The sequence below is a fragment of the Pinus tabuliformis genome, chromosome J (assembly GCF_031772625.1).
Source record: "Pinus tabuliformis cultivar Carrire ecotype Pingquan chromosome J, CPIR1, whole genome shotgun sequence".
NCBI lineage: Eukaryota > Viridiplantae > Streptophyta > Pinopsida > Pinales > Pinaceae > Pinus > Pinus tabuliformis.
In genome coordinates, this window is record NC_142295.1 from 124,461,390 (window position 1) to 124,479,923 (window position 18,534).

The window sequence follows — 18,534 nt, forward strand, 5'->3', positions numbered from 1 at the left end:
AAAGGTATCTGGCCCGCAGGGTAATGCGCCAGTGGAATAGCTCCTGGATGGTTGAGACATGGAGGAACAATTCTTGGTGGAAACATAGGAGAGACATTCACAAAGGGTTGAGGTCATCAGAGGGTGGATCTAAAGGGCTCAACTGGGATGGAAACAGTAGGGTGCTGAGGAGATGGTTGTGGTTCAGATGTACCAGACTGCTTAAGTGCAGCCCATGATGCTTGTAACATGAAAACACTCATACAGTTAGGCTCTAATATGGGAGGGGGAGGACCAGGGAAAGCACCCAGCAATGAGGAATCTTTATAGACTGCAATTGAAACACTGGTGAGAGGAGTTGAAGACTATTTATCAGACACTGACAAGATAATGGACTCGAGGGAGGTCACAGTTGTCAGCTTGTAGTAAATCAATTGATCAATGGTGACCATCTTCCATTCATGGGGAAGCACATCTCACAGAACACCACAGATGCGACGGCTGACATGGCATATGTGTAACTATGAACTAAAAGAATGTTGTAATCCAAAGGGGCATTAATGAATTCAATATCAACATGAACAGTCTTTCCCGCAAGGGTCACTCGACAGTTGCGTACATGCCAAGAGGCTAGGAGGAGTGCCCATCCTAAGCATGCAAAGTGATGGTGGAGGGGGATAACTCAGCTGACTTAAGTTTTTTCCAAACAACAACAGACATCACACAAGTGGATGCACCTTCATCAATAATTCATGAAGAGATAATGGCATTACAGACTCAGATTAGTATCTGGAAAGAAACAAATGAAGGCAATGGGGGATGTTCTTATGTATCAACCGGTAAGACAATCATACGATCGTCAGAAGTATATACAACACCCAAGGCAGTTAGTAGAGCTTTCTTTTGAGATGGGCATGACTAGAGGACTTCCATCATCGACATGGTAGCAGGTGATTGCGCCAAGTCGTCTACTATATTGTATGTCTGGGCAGGTCGGTTAGAAGTCGCATTATGGCATAATGGTCCCTTTGGGATATTGGGAATGGCCTCAACTTTAGGTTGAGGGATCTATAACAGGCCATTTGGTGTCATAAGAGGCTCAGCAGATGCTTTTGTTTTGGACTCAGTGGCAGATGAAGTCGATGGCTTGTCATATTGACGTGACCGAGTTTGCAGGTTGATATTGGAGGGATTAACCTCATCAAAATTCATCATAAGGATTTGGTAGTCACCAAGACCAGAAGTTTGGGGGGATGCATTGCTTGCCCTGACTAAGGTTGAGCAACAACAAAACCTTGCTAAGGAAAATGATTTGTAAGCACAGTCGATTGAGATGGCATAGGATTTTGAGGTGATTGTTGACCTCTAGATGCTACTTGAGCTTCTCACATTTGGCGCATCTGGGGTAGGAGAGGACACTCATGTGTATAGTGGAAATTTACACCACAACATGCACAAAGCTTGTTTGTATGAATAGCCTTGTTATTCTTGGGTTGTTTGTCCTATTTCTGGTTGTTGCTATTAGGTTGGTTCCCCTGAGGTTCACTAGGTTAATTACCTTGATTAGCCAGGTTATCTTTGTTACCCTTCCCCTTATTCATTTTCTTCAGATTTTGTGGATTGGTCACACTCTAATATGCAAACACTTGACCCTAAGGAGGTAGTGGCTGTTGGGGATGAAGATGCATGGGAGGTTGTGGTGCTGATGCATGAGGGGTTGAAGTACTTAGTTGTGCATAAGGAGGAGGAAGGGTTTTGTAGATGGGTTGGTGCCCTAAAAATATGTTTCTAGCAGGAGGAGAATAAGTGTTGGAGGAACTGGTGCCCCGCTACGAATAGCCATAACTTTGTTGAGTATATGGCGAAGGGTGTGAAAGGGTTCCAATGATACTGTCGGTGGCATGAGATGCCCTTGGTGCATTGGCACTTCCAGGATGAGGAAGGTCTAGAATGAAGGTATAGACATAACCAGCTTGTGCATAAATCAGATCATATCTCATAACGGTTTGGAGAGCTTCTTCCTTGGTTTGAGGAAAATGGGAAGTGACACCTTTTCCAATGGGTGCTAAAATTCTCCTAAGAAACCAATCTAGATAGACACAGTCTTTGAAGGGTGGGGCATGACATGCACTTCTCCTTCTATGCCACTCTTGAACATGGTAGGATAGGCGAGTGGCGAAGGACTGACAGAATGAGGTCAATAGCCCCATACAAGTGTCATACAGGAGAGGTAATTGGAAGTACGAGAGGAGTGCTTTAGCAAGCGTCGAGAAAACGGAATGAGATGCGGTGGGCTGTGTTCATGTATAAAATGTGTCTTTTTAACTCCTAATTATCTTCACATTAGTTATCAATCCGGGTAAGACTTTCTATTTCAAGAGTGTACACAGTGTGTGGTGGCTATTCACTCAAGAGTAATACTTCTAAATTGCAGCACAACGCTTTCAAATACAAGAGTAAATGGATGCAGCTAATGAACTCAAATTACAATTAAAAGAAAGCTTAACTTGCTAACGAAACCAAACCAAACATTCATTCAAGTATTAGTCAAGAATACAGTAATAATAACTCATTTATTTTTTAACTGATTGATATTCCAAAAGTATTTTCTAATCTGAATAGCAGGGATCTCGGTCTGAGAGCGTAGACAGTAGTAGCCAATGCCCTTTACAGTGGAGAATCTCAAGGTAACACGCTGAACTAAATTATTAAATTGGGAATAGAATGCTGAACTCAAATGATTAAATCTGAAATCATAACAAGGAAATACTGAAATAGGTAATTAAATAACAACTTGAACTAATACTTCTGCAGCATGTAAAACAAAGTAAGTCTGAGAATACGAAATAGAAAAGCAATGCAATTACAATAAATGGAAATCAAACCAAATTATCACACATCATAAATTGTAAAAGAATGATATAGGGACAGCAAGTGAATCCACCAGGTTTGGGCCATTAGCCACCAATGAACACCGCCCAAATTACTTCAGTATGATCGAAGGAACCACAACTGTATTATATATTAATCATTTGCAAAATAGTTACAGCCAGTGCATACTCTATTTCAACAACAAGAGTCAATGATAAAAGTAAAAATACAATAGTAATTTCTAAATAATCTCCAATCCTCATTCTCTTTACAATCACTACCTTTTATAATGGCCAAGTGATAAGAAGGGTAAAATAGTAACAGTGATCCCTCAGGATCAAGAGATCCTAAGGGATTCGCACAATCTTCCATCTTCAGTTAACTTCCTGTCTTTTGCATTGATGTTGTGATCTCCTTTGTTCTTATCCATAACTAGTGCTCCTATCCTTGGCTTGCTGCCTGTACACTGTTTCCTGGCTAGGGAACAACAGTTGTTCCATTTCGTCTTTTTCCTGCATGAAGAAGGACAGCAATCAGCTAATTTGTGATAATAGATAATTTCCTCATTTTCACCATAGTCCTTTGATATATTATCATTTTAGGATATAAAAGGAATATAACTAAAGAAAAGAATGATGAAATAAGTAAGATATACATACCTTTTCCATAGCTCAACACACTCCCCTGCTTACCCTTTTTCATGCCCTCATGAAAACCATGTAATTTGTATGCAAAGCAGTCAAGGAATAGGTTGGGGAAGGAATGTCATGAAGTGGTCTGAAACCATGATTTTTGGCCAAGGTTTCAAAAATGTGTCCTATCTGTCCTTCAGGTAATTCATATATAGCTTTATAGTCTTCTGCAGGATACTAGACAATAGGACTACGAAATCTACAACCTAACCAATATGGACCTTCCCTCAAGATGAGGTTGCTATAAGTAACAAAGCGATCTGCAGCCAATTTAAAGTTTTTGTAATTGAATGGTTCTCTGTCCTGCACATTACGATTGGAAACTTTCCATCTGAATTTAGCTGCTGCCAAGGAGTTGTCTTTGATAGAGAGAAAATACTCTACCCCCTGCTGGACAATTTCTTTGTGAATGGGCCCCAATACCTAGATTACTCCTTCCTTTAGCATCAAACTTCTGTGTTTGGCCAGCATTTGCAGTGGGTTTTTTGGTTCACCCCTAACCCAAAGGTCCAACCCATTTTCCTGCCTCTGGAAAGTATTATGGGCTTTGAACCATTTCAACTGGTTAACAACAAATGAAATGAAAGCCTGAAATTGTATATCCCCCACAAAAGGACTGGGATTTTTTTCTATTTCTTCTTCCAATATAAAATTATGCAAATAAAAATCACAGATTAATAGTTGAACTTTCACTCCATGGTGTTTACAATAGTTTATAAAATCATCCACAATTTTCAATTCTATGGATTTCCCTGCCCTAACAGCCTTAATTTTTAACTGTAAATACCTTTCTAACAAAAATAAAGCATAGTTCTTGGTAGGGGACCTGCATGCGAAAACATCTATGTAAAAGGAACAGAAAGTATCCCTTTCATGCATGACTGCCTCCATTCTGATCTTTATTTTCTTAGTTCTTTCTTCTGCCCTCCGACATTTCTTGAAGGCCTCACTTTCTGACACATTGATTTCCCCCAATTGCCTTTGTAATTCCTAGTACCTCTATTGGGGAACAATCTCTTCCTCAAGCCGGTCTATGGTCAGCTGAGCCTATGCCAGATCCTATTGAAGAGCTGTTATACCAGCATCACTGTCTATCAAAACATCTTTGGCTTGGATATCTATCTGGGTGTTCTTATTATGAGACTGAGGACCTGTAGTCTGAATACTCTTATCATGGGATGGAATGCTTAAAGTTTGCATTCTTTTATTATGGACAGTTGGTCTTTCTGTCTAAGTGGCTACGTTGTTGGAGGATATTGCCTCCATTTGAACATCTACATTACAAAAGTGTACATTCTATGTTTAGGCAGCCACTTCTGTAATAGTTGCATGCTATTCCTTATTAATTTGAATGAATATGGGCTCGATTTGAGTCCAAGTAACCCTTGTGTCATGGAATTTGGTTTGAGTGGTTGCATTCATTGTCTTCGGGTTTCTGCTTCAAAATTCCCCCCTTTCTAATGTCCTTATCCTTTGTCTAAGTCTTTTCACTAAATTCTGCAGCTTCTGTTGTTCCTTTCTCAACCTCTTAATTTTGCTTTTCTTCTTTCTGGTAGGAACAACTATTTCACTAACCGCTTCTACTCTTACCGAGCTCTGTTTTTCATTTGGGTTTTTTCTCTAAGGGTTGTATCTTTATTCTGACTATTTTCTATTTCCTCCGTTTTGCCGACATCTTCTATGTTTAAATTCACCTAACTAGGTTCTTCTGGAGGGGTATCCCTAGTTTGGTCCACTTCTTCCTGAGTGGCTTCTGCCCCTGTTTCTGCTTCACCAATTATTTCTTTTGATATATTTTGATTGTGGGCAGAGTTTTCTCCTGATTGTGCTGCTTCAATATTGAGGTTGAGCGGACTTTCGGGGTGTATATATTCACTCATATTGGTCAAAATCTGGGCCAATTCAGCATCATGTAGTAAATCTTGTGGTGGACTTGTGCAGGGAGTTAAGGGAGGTTTTGTTTCATCTCTCTCTTCTTCACTAGTATGCTCTGTTTCCTCCTCAAGTTCTGACTCTAGGTTATCCCTTCCTTCTAGTTGTAAAGGTTGCTCGTTTTCATGGGCAGGTAAGGCTAACCCCCCTTCTATAGTAAATAGTAATTCTTCCCAACTGGTCTGCTGCTGGGCTAGATTGTAGCTGACTATCAACCTAATTAAACAATGGTGACCTACAACAGTTTCTATATGCCAAGATTTCTTTATGCTTTGAGCAGCGTCATGCAAAAATAATTTCAAATATGCAGGCAAGTTCACAGAACATTTATGTTTTAAAATTGCTAATAATTTGAGGTGGCATGGTCTTACCACATCTTTTCTTCTGTCGCATGTGATATAGCTCAGAACGATTCTAGCTAGCTCTGTCCATGGTTCTCCCAGAGATGAGGGTTGAACTCCTTTGCCTTTGATAATTAGGTTATGTCCTTCATCACGAAAGGCAGCAATCACATCTTGTAGCCTCAATTTTTTATGCATCCATATGGGTCCGACTGCTGGTAATCCAGACACCTCCACTATCACTACATCTGTTACTGTCATTCACCTTCCTCTTACTATAGAATGATCATCCTGCAAATTCTGTAAAAATTTGATAGCCACGGTTTCAATGGCTTGTTGTAGTCGTGTAAAATATGCGACCCATTCGGCTCATAATAGAATTTCTTGGGTGGCGTCTGAAACATATAATGTCTATGGCTCGCTGCGTACTGATCATCCTCCCATTTTGTCTGAATTCTGCACACTGTTAGCTTTGACACAGGTAACACAACAATGCACAGAGATAGCAATGGAACAACAAATTGTTAAATTCAGATAATACTTTTTTAACATAGATATCATTAGGAACTTACTATTATGGGATATCATGTAGCCTAGTATAACCAAATAAAATACTAACACATATGCAGAAGTGCTTTGGAAGTCACCCACACCCCCTGAAAAATGATAGGTTGCCTTCAACTGGTTAAATGTAGGAACGACGTACTGACAACAATCGTACATTGGTAAAGATGGAAAGTTGTACATATTTATGACAAGATCACAAAAATATCGAGTTGTTGAAATCGATGCATAGCATGAGAATTACAAATAAATAAAGAGTTGCCATGGAATGATTTGAAAAGGGGAAAAGACATCCGATGTAGTTGAGATGCTATGTGGTCATTATGCCACTTAAATCGTTATGATTGACATTTTACGCGATATTTCATGCATAAAGGTTCAAAAGGAATTGGGAACATAATCTCTTTTGAAATAAAGATACAGAAATAAGAAAAGGGATTATAATTACTATTGATGTTGAAAAATATGACTTCAATACCATCAGCAGAGTTCTGTTGCCCACAGGTGTTTATAACCTTGACAGAGTTGCTTTTTCACCCTTTGGAATCATGGTCCTTTATGTATACTTAGGAAAGTGTCTTTTGATGTCAGAGTGGAGGCCATTGTGGTGGCTTGGTAACCAGATGCATCACAATGCCATTCACTGGGAAGGAGTGAAAGGTGGGCAGGCCGGCTCATGATGAGACCTCCTGTTCCAAGGACTTTTATTTTTTTGCTGTGTCCATTGGATCATATCCCTAGTGTGGTGGCCATAGTGGGAATTCCACTTCACTGCTTCCATATGATCATGGTAGGCTGGCTCATGATGAGACCCCCTATCCTTCATCTGACAAATCATAGAATTGTTAATATATATATATATATATATATATATATATATATATATATATATATATATATATATATATATATATATATATATATATTCTTTCCTTCTTTTTTCTTTTCTTTTATATAGCACTTCCTATTTATAGATAGAGGATGGCTCAACACTCCTTAAGAGTAGGGATGGTGGAAGAAGTCTGAACATATCAATAGAAGAAAATATGCCCTTATTCTTATTCAATGATAATAAGCAAAGAGAATTATGACAATTAGGAAAGAACCAGCATGGTACAAGTAATCAATCAATTTGAGTTATAGTGAAAATAAGGACAGCAAAGTGATATAGATAGTTGTGTCCTCCCCTTTTTAATCAATACAAAGCAATCTCATTAAATATGATAATTTCTCTTTCATTTTCTTATTCCAACAAACTTTAAATTTTGTATCCTTACATAAATGTTGTATTCTTGCCTTCAAAGATCATGAAGAGTGAAACAATATTCTCAAGAAAAACTTGTTAAAAAGTGTGTTGTTCTTTAGAAGGAACAACCAAAAAAAAAAACACACAAAAAAAGGTGTTGTTCCTTAAGAGGAACAACAAAAAAACAAAAATATTTTCACGCGAAACTGTTGTTGCTTAGGAGGAACAACAACTGTTCCTTAAGAGGAACAACAGAAAAACAGATGCAAGGGAAAGTGTTGATCCTTAGGGGGAACAACATTAAAACAAACCAAAATGAAATTGTTGTTCCTTAGAAAGGAACAACAACAAGCAAAAAAAATGATGAAAGCATTGTTCCTTAGAAGGAATGACAACTGTTCCTTAGCAGGAACAGCAACTGTTCCTTAGCAGGAACAACAACTATTCCTTAAATGGAACAGCGTAAAGCACTCGCATACCAACCTGATATTCCTTAGATGGAACAACTGCTATTCCTTTTAAAGGGAATAACAACTTCTCATTAAACAAAACAACAAAATCAAATGCAACCGAAACTGTTGTTCCTTAAATCGAACGGCTATTGTTCCTTAAGAGGAACAAAAATTGTTCCTTAAATGGAACAGTAGGAAGAAACACACATGCAACTGTTGTTCCTTAAACGGAACGGCTGCTGATCCTTAAGAGGAACAACAACTGTTCCTTAAATGGAACAATAGAAATAAAAACACACAAGATTGTTGTTCCTTGAATGGAATGGCTACTGTTCCTTAAGAGGAACAACAGTTGTTCCGTAAATGAAATAGCGAAAATGCAAACACTTGAGATTGTTGTTCCTTAAATGGAACGGTCGATGTTCCTTAAGAGGAACAGCAACTGTTCCTTAAATGTAACAACAAAAATATAAACACGCGATACTGTCATTCCTTAAGAGGAACAACACACGCAATTCTATTGTTCCTTAAATGGAACGGCTGCTGTTCCTTAAGAGGGACATTAGTTGTTCCTTAAATGGAATAGCAAAAAGAAAAAATCTGCAGAACTGTTGTTCCTTTAATGAAACAGTTGTTGTCCCTAAAGAGGAACAACAGTTGTTCCTTAAATAGAATAGCGCAAAGAAAATACACGCAGAATTGTTGTTCCTTGAATGGAACGACAGTTGTTCCTTAAGAGGGACAACAGTTTTTCCTTAAATGGAATAGTAATAAGAAAACAAATTCGAGACTATTGTTCCTTAAATAGAATGGTTGTTGTTCCTTAAGAGGAATAGTAGTTATTCCATAAATGGAACAACAATAAGAAAACACATTCGAGACTATTGTTCCTTAAATGGAACGGTTGTTGTTCCTTACGAGGAATAGCAGCTATTCCTTAAATGGAACGATTGTTGTTCCTTAAGAGGAACAACAGTTGTTCCTTAAGAGGAACAACAGTTGTTCCTTAAATGGAACAACACGAAAATCATATATACAGGGGATTGTTGTTCCGTAAATGGAACAACAGTTGTTCCTTAGAAGGAATAGCAGTTGTTCCTTAAATGGAACAACACAAAAATTAAACAAAGAGAAAAACTGATGCTCCTTAAATGGAACGGTTGTTGTTCCTTAAGAGGAACAACAACTGTTCCTTAAATGGAATAGCACGAAAATCTGTACAAAAAAAATAAAATTAAATAAATTAATTAAAAATAATTAATATAATATATATATATATATAGTTTATACAAGAAATATAGAAAGAAAAGTCTATATACACATTACAAAAACAAATGAGTTGTTCAGTGGATTGATGCTGAGGATGGGTTATCCTCTTCAGCAAGAATTTGCATGGTGGAATCTTCCCATAATTGTTGGCAAAAGGACTCCTTGGTAAGCGGTTCGCGATACAATCGCACTCAATGACCATTCGATTTAAAAGAATAGCCAGATCCATCAATCGTTGCCAATGCAATGGTGCCATTATCATGCACTTTTTGTATCTCATAAGGTCCTAACCATCTGTTCTGGAGTTTTCCATGGAAATCCTAGAACCTGGAATCGTATAGGAGTGCCCAATCTCCTTTGTGTAAGATCTTATTTTTAATAAGGGCATCATGCCATTTCGCTCTTTGTTGTTGGATTAGTGCAGTGCGTTGAAGAGTAGATAGCCCGATTTCATCTAATTCATTGATTTACTGTAATCTAATGATTTGAGCTTCATTTAAATTCAAACCCACCTCCTGAGCTGTTCTTAATGTTTGTATCTCGAATTCGATTGGGAAGATGGGTTCTTTACCAAATATCAATTGATATGGTGAATATCCTGTGGTATTTCTCCATGTTGTGTAGTATGCCCACAAGGCTTCTGGCAATCTGGAAGCCCAGTCACGTCTATGTGATGCAACTGTCTTTGTAAGTATTGTCTCAATTACCTTATTAGCACTTTCTACTTGGCCATTTGCCTGTGGGTGGTATGGAGTTGTAATTTTGTGGAGAATATGGTAATTCTTCAATGTTGTAGCAATCTTGTTACCTACGAATTGCAGTCCTCCATCTATAATTATGTCTCTCTTTAGGCCATATCACACAAATAATTGGAAAATAAAATGTATCACTGAATCCTTAGTAGCTCTTGGTAGCGCCTCTACCTCAACCCATTTAGTAACATATTCTGTTGCAACTAGTATGTATGTTTTTTATTGGATGATGGGTTAATATGACCAATAAAATCTAGTGCCCACCACTCAAAACAGCGCAGTTACTAATTGCGGGTTCAAAGGAATCTCATCATATTATCCAGGGCCTCCCGCCCTCTGGCAGCTACCATAGGCTTGAACAAACTTTTTAGCATCTTTAAAGATAGTGGGCCAGTAATAACCTGTTTGTAAGACTTTGTGACAGGTTCTACGGTCTGCAAAATGTTTGCCACATGGCCCCTCATGGCATGCTTTTAGAATGTCAAACACTTCATCTTCCCGGACACATCTTCTAATGTGCATATCTGCCCGTGTGGAATAAGGAGCCCCCGATCCAAGAGAATTGGTTACTGCGTTGCACTATTTGTTTTCTTTCATTAGGCATTAGGTGCTTGGGTAATTTTCCTACTGCCAAGTAATTTGGAACGTATGCATACCATAGTGTTCTGACAGTAACAACAAATAAATGTTCATCAGGAAATTGATCCTCAACTGCTACTGCGTCAGCTAGCTCTGGCATTCGTGAGAGAAAATCAGCTACAGGGTTCTCTTTTCCAAGTCGATCCTTAATTGTGATGTGAAATTCCTGCAAGAGAATCAACCATCTTGTCACTATTCCATTTGTAATAGCTTTATTTGCTATATATTTAATGGCAGAGTGATCTGTGTATAAAACTACAGGATATCCAGTTATATATTGTCTAAATTTATTTACAACATATATTACAGCTAAAAATTCTTTTTCAGTCACAGTATAGTTTAATTCAACGGGAGATAGATTTTTGCTAATATAATATATTTCATATGGCTTTTTATCTTCTTCCTATCCAAGAACTGCTCCGATTGCTGTGTCTGAAGCATCAGATAAAATCTGGAATGGAAAATCCCAGTTTGGGCCCCTTAACATTGGGGTTATTGATACAAGCCTTTTTAAATCTTCAAAAGCATTGTCACATTTATCTTTCAAAATGAAATCAATATTTCCTGTTAGTGCATATAATGGTGCAGCAATCTGAGAAAAAATATTTATAAATCTTCTATAATAATCGGAAAATCCCAAAAAACTGCATACCTCTATTTGTGTGGTAGGGGTAGGTATTGACATAATTATCTGAATTTTAGCCAAATCTACCTGTATTCCAGCTGCTGAGATATAATGACCTAAGACGAGTCCCTCGGTCATCATCATGTGACCCTTTTCATGGCTTAAACAGAGCCTGGTGACAATGCATCTTTGCAACACTTTTTCTAATGTTTGTAATGCTGGCTCAAATTCATCCCCATAAGGTGTGAAGTCATCCATATACACTTCGAGCCGTTCATTTATAAAATCTGAAAAAATGTTGTGTACAATCCTCTGAAATGTGGCAGGTGCATTGCACAGCCCAAAGGGTAAGACCCAGTAAGCAAATGTTACCCTAGGGCAGGGAAAGGTAGTTTTATACTAATCTTCAGGGGCAATGTGAATCTGATTGTATCCACTGAATCCATCTAGGAAAGAAAAGAATTTCTTCCTTGACAATGTGTCCAAGACCTGGTCAATGAATGGAAGGGGAAAGTGGTCTTTCTGGGTTGCTTTATTCAGTTCTCTATATTCAACACATATCCACCACTTTCCATTATTTTTCAGCACCACTACTAAAGGAGAGACCCACTTGTTGTCAGATATTGGGCAGATAAAGTTTACATCTCAAAGTTTTTGCAATTTAGCTTTCACAATATCCTTAAGATGAGGATTTAATCTCCGTTGCGGTTGGCGAATGGATCTAGCATCCTTTTTAGTATAGATGTGGTGCGTACACAATTGGGGATCTATTCCTTTCATGTCCAGGTAATCCCATGCAAAGGCTTCTTTATATTTTCTTAGGAGTTGAACCAGCTTTTGCTCTTGGTCAGCAGTCAGGTTTTTGTTAATGTTCAAAGTTTTTCCTGGCTCAATTTCTATGGTTTTGCTATTATAAACAGAGGTGGTTGGTATTGATTGATCATTAGTCTCTTTTAGGGGATCTTCTTCTACTTCATTATCGAATGTTGCTTCGATCATGTGACATTTGAGATGGGATCCAGCTTTTGGTTGGTTAATGTAGGTGTTGATGATGTCATCTTCTGTTTGATCTTTAAATTCGAGAGCATCTTCTATGGTTAGGGGTGATCTAATGTTTTCAGTTAGATATGATACAGGTTGTTTTCTGGTTTTGATTATTGTTAAACTTGGCTGGGTAGGAGGATATAAGGCTAAATTCTTGACATTGGTTCCTCTTGTTATGGTCATGCTGCCTGTTCGGCAGCTGATATAGGCATCCGCGGTTGCCAACCAAGGTCTACCTAAAATGAGTGGGTGTCCTTCTAATCAGTTTCTGGGATTGATGATGAGGAAGTCTACTGGGTATTCCCAGGAATCCACTGACACCATTACATCCTGTAATGTGCCTTCTGGTTTGATTACTGAGTAGTCAGCCAATTCCAGCAAGGTTGTGGTTGGGTCTAGGGATGTAATGCTAAGCTTTTGGCAAGTTGTTGTGGTAAGAATATTGATTGCTGCTCCTAAGTCGACTAGTACATTAGGAAAGGAGTAGCTATTTATTTGCATAGTAACTATTGGATTGCCTGGGTCCTCATATTTTACAGGCGCTTCTCTTCCTGATAGTAAATCGGATAAGGTACCGACTACATGGACAGTTGGATTTGTTGTTATTTTCCTCTTTGGCTTTTTCATACATAATTCTTTAATAGTTTTTGTGTAAATTGGGATATCTTGAATAGCCTGGAGGAGTGGTATTTTTATACATAAAATTTTCAATTCTCCCAGAAGATCAAAATCAGGGTGTTCTATTGGGCGAGGTATGATTAGTCATTCTGGGAATGGAGGAGAAGAGGTGGTTGCTTGTTCATGAGTTTTCTGTCTAACCAGATTCTCTTCTTGTGGTGTTTGTTCTATAGGTAACTGATTTTCAATTTGAACATTCTTATCCCCCTCTAATTCTATTATACGCCCAAATCTTAATTGAAGGTCATTACACTCCCTTAACTCGGTTTTTGGTTCTAGTCCTTCAATAATTTGCACAGAATAAACCAGTATGTTGTTAGGGTTCAGGTTGGGTTGGGCTGGGAGTTGCGGTCTTAAGTTGTTCTGGGGATTTTTTTGCAATGTATAAGGTTCTGGCAGTGTGGTTTGAGATAGGGGGATCATTCCTATTGGCTGATTTTTAGATTTTTGCTAGTTTTATTGCTAGTTTTGATTATGGGAGGTGGAGGGTGACCATTGTGTTGAATATGCATTATTTTTCCAAAATGGTGGATAGTAAGGAAAGTTCAGCCAATTGGTTTGATTTGTTTGATTTGGCCATGGTGTCATGGGGAATGGCTGTTGCGACCAGCTAGGGACAGGTGGTTGATTCTACCACATTCCATTATAACGGCCAAAACTACCACCTGTGGAAGATGCAGATGGAACATTATTTGTACCAAAAAGACTTGTACCTACCATTGAGTGAAAATACAAAGAAGTCGAGGAGTATGACAAACACGGAATGGGATATTATCAACAGAAAGGCACTTGCAACAACACGGATGTGCCTAGCAGCAAATGTAGCCTTAAATATTTCAAAGGAAACGATAAAAGAGGGCTTAATGTAGGCATTGGACAAACTATATGAAAAACCTTTAGCCTCAAATAAGGTATTTCTTATGAAGAATTTATTTAATATGAAGATGCCAGAAGCTGGATATGTTGTTGATAATTTGAATGAATTTAATATAGTTACGAATCAGTTAAGTTCTGTAGGGGTAACTTTTGATGATGAAGTTAGGGCTCTGTTATTGTTGTGCTCATTGCCAGAAAGTTGCAATGGTTTAGTTATGGCCATTATTAACTCTGTCTCTAGATCTAGTACTTTAAAGTTTGATGATGTTTTCGGTGCAATCCTTAGCGATAAAATGCGATGGAAAAGCTCCAATGAGACATAAGGTAATGCTTTGACTGCAGAGACTAGGGGAAGAAAAATGGAAAGAGGAAAAGCACCAGGATATCGCAGTAAGTCAAGGAAAAGAAGATCCAAGTTCAGATTGAGGATAGTGTGCTAGAAATGGGGGAAGAAATGACACCTGAAGAAATACTGCAAGTCTTGTAAGAGAAAAGAAGGAGAAGCACAACAAGAAAAAAATCATGAAGCGCATGTGATAGGTGATGTGTTGTAAGATGATTTGATTATTTCAATAGAAAATATTATTTATTCCTAGGTGGTAGATTCAGGGGCCTCATTCCATGCCACACCTAATAGGAAACATTTTCGTGATTATGTTTAAGGAGATTTTGGACAGGTTCGATTGGGTGATGATAAACCCTATAGAATCATTGGAGTGGGTACAATTTTCATAAAGCAACAGAATGGAAATCAATGGTTATTGAAGGAGGTAAGGAATATTCCAAATCTAAAGAAAAATCTAATTTCAAACGCTAGTTGGGAGGTGAAGGTTGCGTAACTACTTTTATAGATAAAACATGGAAGGTCACTAAAGGAGCCCTAGTAACAGAAAAAGGAGAAAAGGTTGGTACATTGTATTTATGCAATGGTATTTCTAATTTTGTTAATTCTTTAACCTCTATAGGAGAAGATACGACATTGTGGCATCATAGGCTCAGGAACATGAATGAGAAGGGGATGTAGACTCTTCACTCAAGAAATTTGTTGCCAGGTTTGAAGCATGTTAATTTTGAACTCTGTGACAATTGTGTTTATGGAAAACAAAAAAGAGTCAGATTCCTCGGAGTTGGGAAAGAAAATAAGAGCGAGAAATTAGATATTCTGCATATAGATGTATGGGGACCTATCCAGGTATCATCTCTCGGTGGATCTCGTTATTATGTTACTTTTATTGATGATGCAACTAGAAAAACCTGGATTTATTGTATTCGAGATAAATCTGATGTATTTTATACTTTCAAGAAATGGAAAGCTTTGGTTGAAAACAAGACAAGGAAAAGGTTGAAGTGTCTCAGATCAGACAATGGAGGTGAATATTGTAGCAAAGAGTTTGATAGGTGTTGTTCATCGAATGGAATTCACAGAGAGAAGATAGATCCAGGACACCACAAGAAAATGGTGTGTCAGAAAGGATGAATAGGACAATCATGCAGTGTGCAAGGTGCACGAGATTGTAGGTAGGATTTCCTTTACAATTTTTGGCAAATGCTATATATATTATTGCTTATCTAATAAAAAGAGAGCCTTCAAGTTCCTTGGATGGTGGTATTCAAGAGGAGGCAATTGTAGGTAAAAAGGTAAACTACTCATTTTTAAAGATTTTTTGTTGTGAAGTTTTTGTCCACATTAATAAAGAAAATAGAACAAAGATTGAGGCAAAATTAAAGAAATGTAGCTTTATTGAATATGGTGTTAATGATTTTGGTTGCCACTTTTATGATTATGAAAAACACAAAATCATTAGGAGTATAGATGTCATATTCAATGAAAAGGTTTTGTATAAGGATTATATGCACGAAAAGAAATGGGAAAAATAAAACAAAGAATACATAATGCTTGATGAGAACATAGAAAAAGTGAAGTTGCCTGAAAATCATAATGATCAACAGCCATAACAACAATAGATGCAACCCCAACAGCAAGAAGCACCTCAAACACCTAAAAGAGGTGTTAGAAGATCTACCAGGTAAACTAGACCCCCTGAGCGACAGTCTCCTTCATTATATTATGTTATGAAGAATTAGTGTAGGTAGAAGCCAGGAAGAAGTGGGAGCAAGCCATTAAAGAAGAGATGGACTCCTTAGTACATAACTAGACTTGGGACTTACTCAGGTTTCCTACAGGTAAAACAACATTGCAGAATAAATGGGTTTACAGGTTGAAGGAAAAATATGCAGGTAGAAAAAGGTATAAAGCTAGACTTGTGGTGAAGGGGTTTGCACTGAAAAAGGGTATAAACATTTATGAGATATTTTCTCCTACTGTTAAAATGACTTCAATCGGAATTATTTTAAGTCTAGTAGCAGCTGAAGATTTGCATCTTCAGTAGTTAAAAGTAAAGACAACCTTTGTCCGTGGGGATTTGGAGGAAGAGATATATATGTAGTAACCATAAGGATATGACGTCAAAGGGAAGGAGAAACTAGTGTATAGGTTGAAGAAGAGCTTGCATGCTTAAAACAGGATCCATGGTAGTGGTATCTAAAATTTGACAGGTTTATGTTTGAATATGGTTATACTAGATGTCACTTCGATCATTGTGTTTATCTCAAAAGGAAAAATGATGACAGCTATATTGTTTTGTTATTTTATGTAGATGACATCCTTGTTGTAGGTTCTAACATGCAGGAAATAATGTGTTGAAGAGAAAGTTGGAAAACTCATTTGCAAGGAAGGATTTGGGTGTTGCAAAACAAATACTTGGTATGAGAATAACTAGAGACATGAAGAATGGCAAATTAACATTATCTCAATGTGAGTACTTACAAAAGGTTTTGAAAATATTTAATATGTAGAATGGAAAACTAGTTAGTTTACCTTTGGCTAGCCATTTCAAACTAAGTAAGGAGGTTTGACCTAATACTCAGGAAGAAATGGCTTATATGTCTAAAGTTCCATGTGCATCAACAATTGGAAGCTTAATGTATGGAATGGTCTATACAAGACCTGATATTGCACATGTAGTGGGAGTTATAAGCAGGTACATGAACAATCCAAGATAAGAACATTGGATAGCAGTGAAGTGGATTCTCGAGTATCTGATAGGTACCACAAATCAAGCATTATCCTTAGGTGGTTCAAACATTTCTCTACAGGGATATGTTGATGAATATATGGCGAGTGATAGAGATAACAGGAGCAGCACCACAGGGTATGTGTTTACTGTAGGTGGAATAGTTGTCAATTGGGCTTCAAAACTGCAAATTGTTGTTGCACTCTCAACAATGGAAGAAGATTATGTTGCTGCTACAGAGGCTAGTAAAGAAATGATTTGGTTACAAAGGTTTCTGGATGAATTAGGTAAGAATTAGGTGTTGGGAAGGTTATACAGTGAAAGCCATATTTCCATAAATCGTGCAAATAGCTCTTCATTTCATTCCAAGTCTAAAAATATACAGCTCAAGTACCATTTCATACGGTTAGTGTTGGAAGATGGACAACTGAAGCTAGAAAAGATACACAATAGCCGGAATCCCACAAATATGTGAACAAAATTTGTAACCAGGGAGAAATTGAGATTCTGCTCGGTTTCAATTGGTCTTCAAGTATGATGACAAAGATGAGAAACAACTAGTTCCAAAGTGGAGTGATTGTCCAGCAATTGAATCAGCAGTGGAGTTGTTATAATCAGTCTCCAAGTGGGAGATTGTTGGGTGTGCAGCCTGATTATCTTCTTTATTCAAAGGTCCACATTGAACCCCAGTTCGTAATGGGGCGGCAATGCCGTCTGTTTTTGCGCGCCACCAAGGGGGTCTAGTGGGTGTCCCGAAGCTAATAATAGATGTAAAATTTCATTGTAAAATGTTGTAATTTCGTAGTCAATCTGGGCCATGCATTAGGCAGAGATCTGACGGTAGAAGCCATGTTTAATTTAGGGCTTTTTGCATATTCTAATCGGGAAAGAGAGAGGAAAATGTGTGAGAGTGAAGAGGGAATTATAGTGGATCTACATTATGTTGTATCTCATCATTTTGTTGGATAATATAAAAGGAATGATTGGTTGTTTATCCGTGGACGTAGTAGCCTAAATTGTGTGAACAATGTATATCTGTGTCTGTCTTGTTTTATTTGTTTTCTACGTTTATATTTCTGTAATATTTTATGTGTTCCATTTCTTTGTAATATATAATTTTCTAACACGTACAAACTTGGAGGTGATAGTGCTATAGGTAGAGCATATGCAACAATCTACTCATGTCACTTTTCAACTGGGGCGATGGGCCACTAGTGTTTCAAACTGGTCTTCTATTGACTAGAAGGAGTATGACTACTAGCAATGAATGTAAAGCTAGCACCAATATAGGAAATTAAATGCTTTTCTACTGAGAAAATTAAAGTTACTAAAGGGAAAATTCAAGGAAATTCCATGAAATCATCTAGCTAGGAAATGACATAAACTACTTGCAAAAGAGAACTAATCTAACCTCGCCTTTTATCATCTAGTTATTTGGATTAACTGGACATGGAAATTTATTGTATCACTCTATGGTTTATATATGCATGCACTAACTAT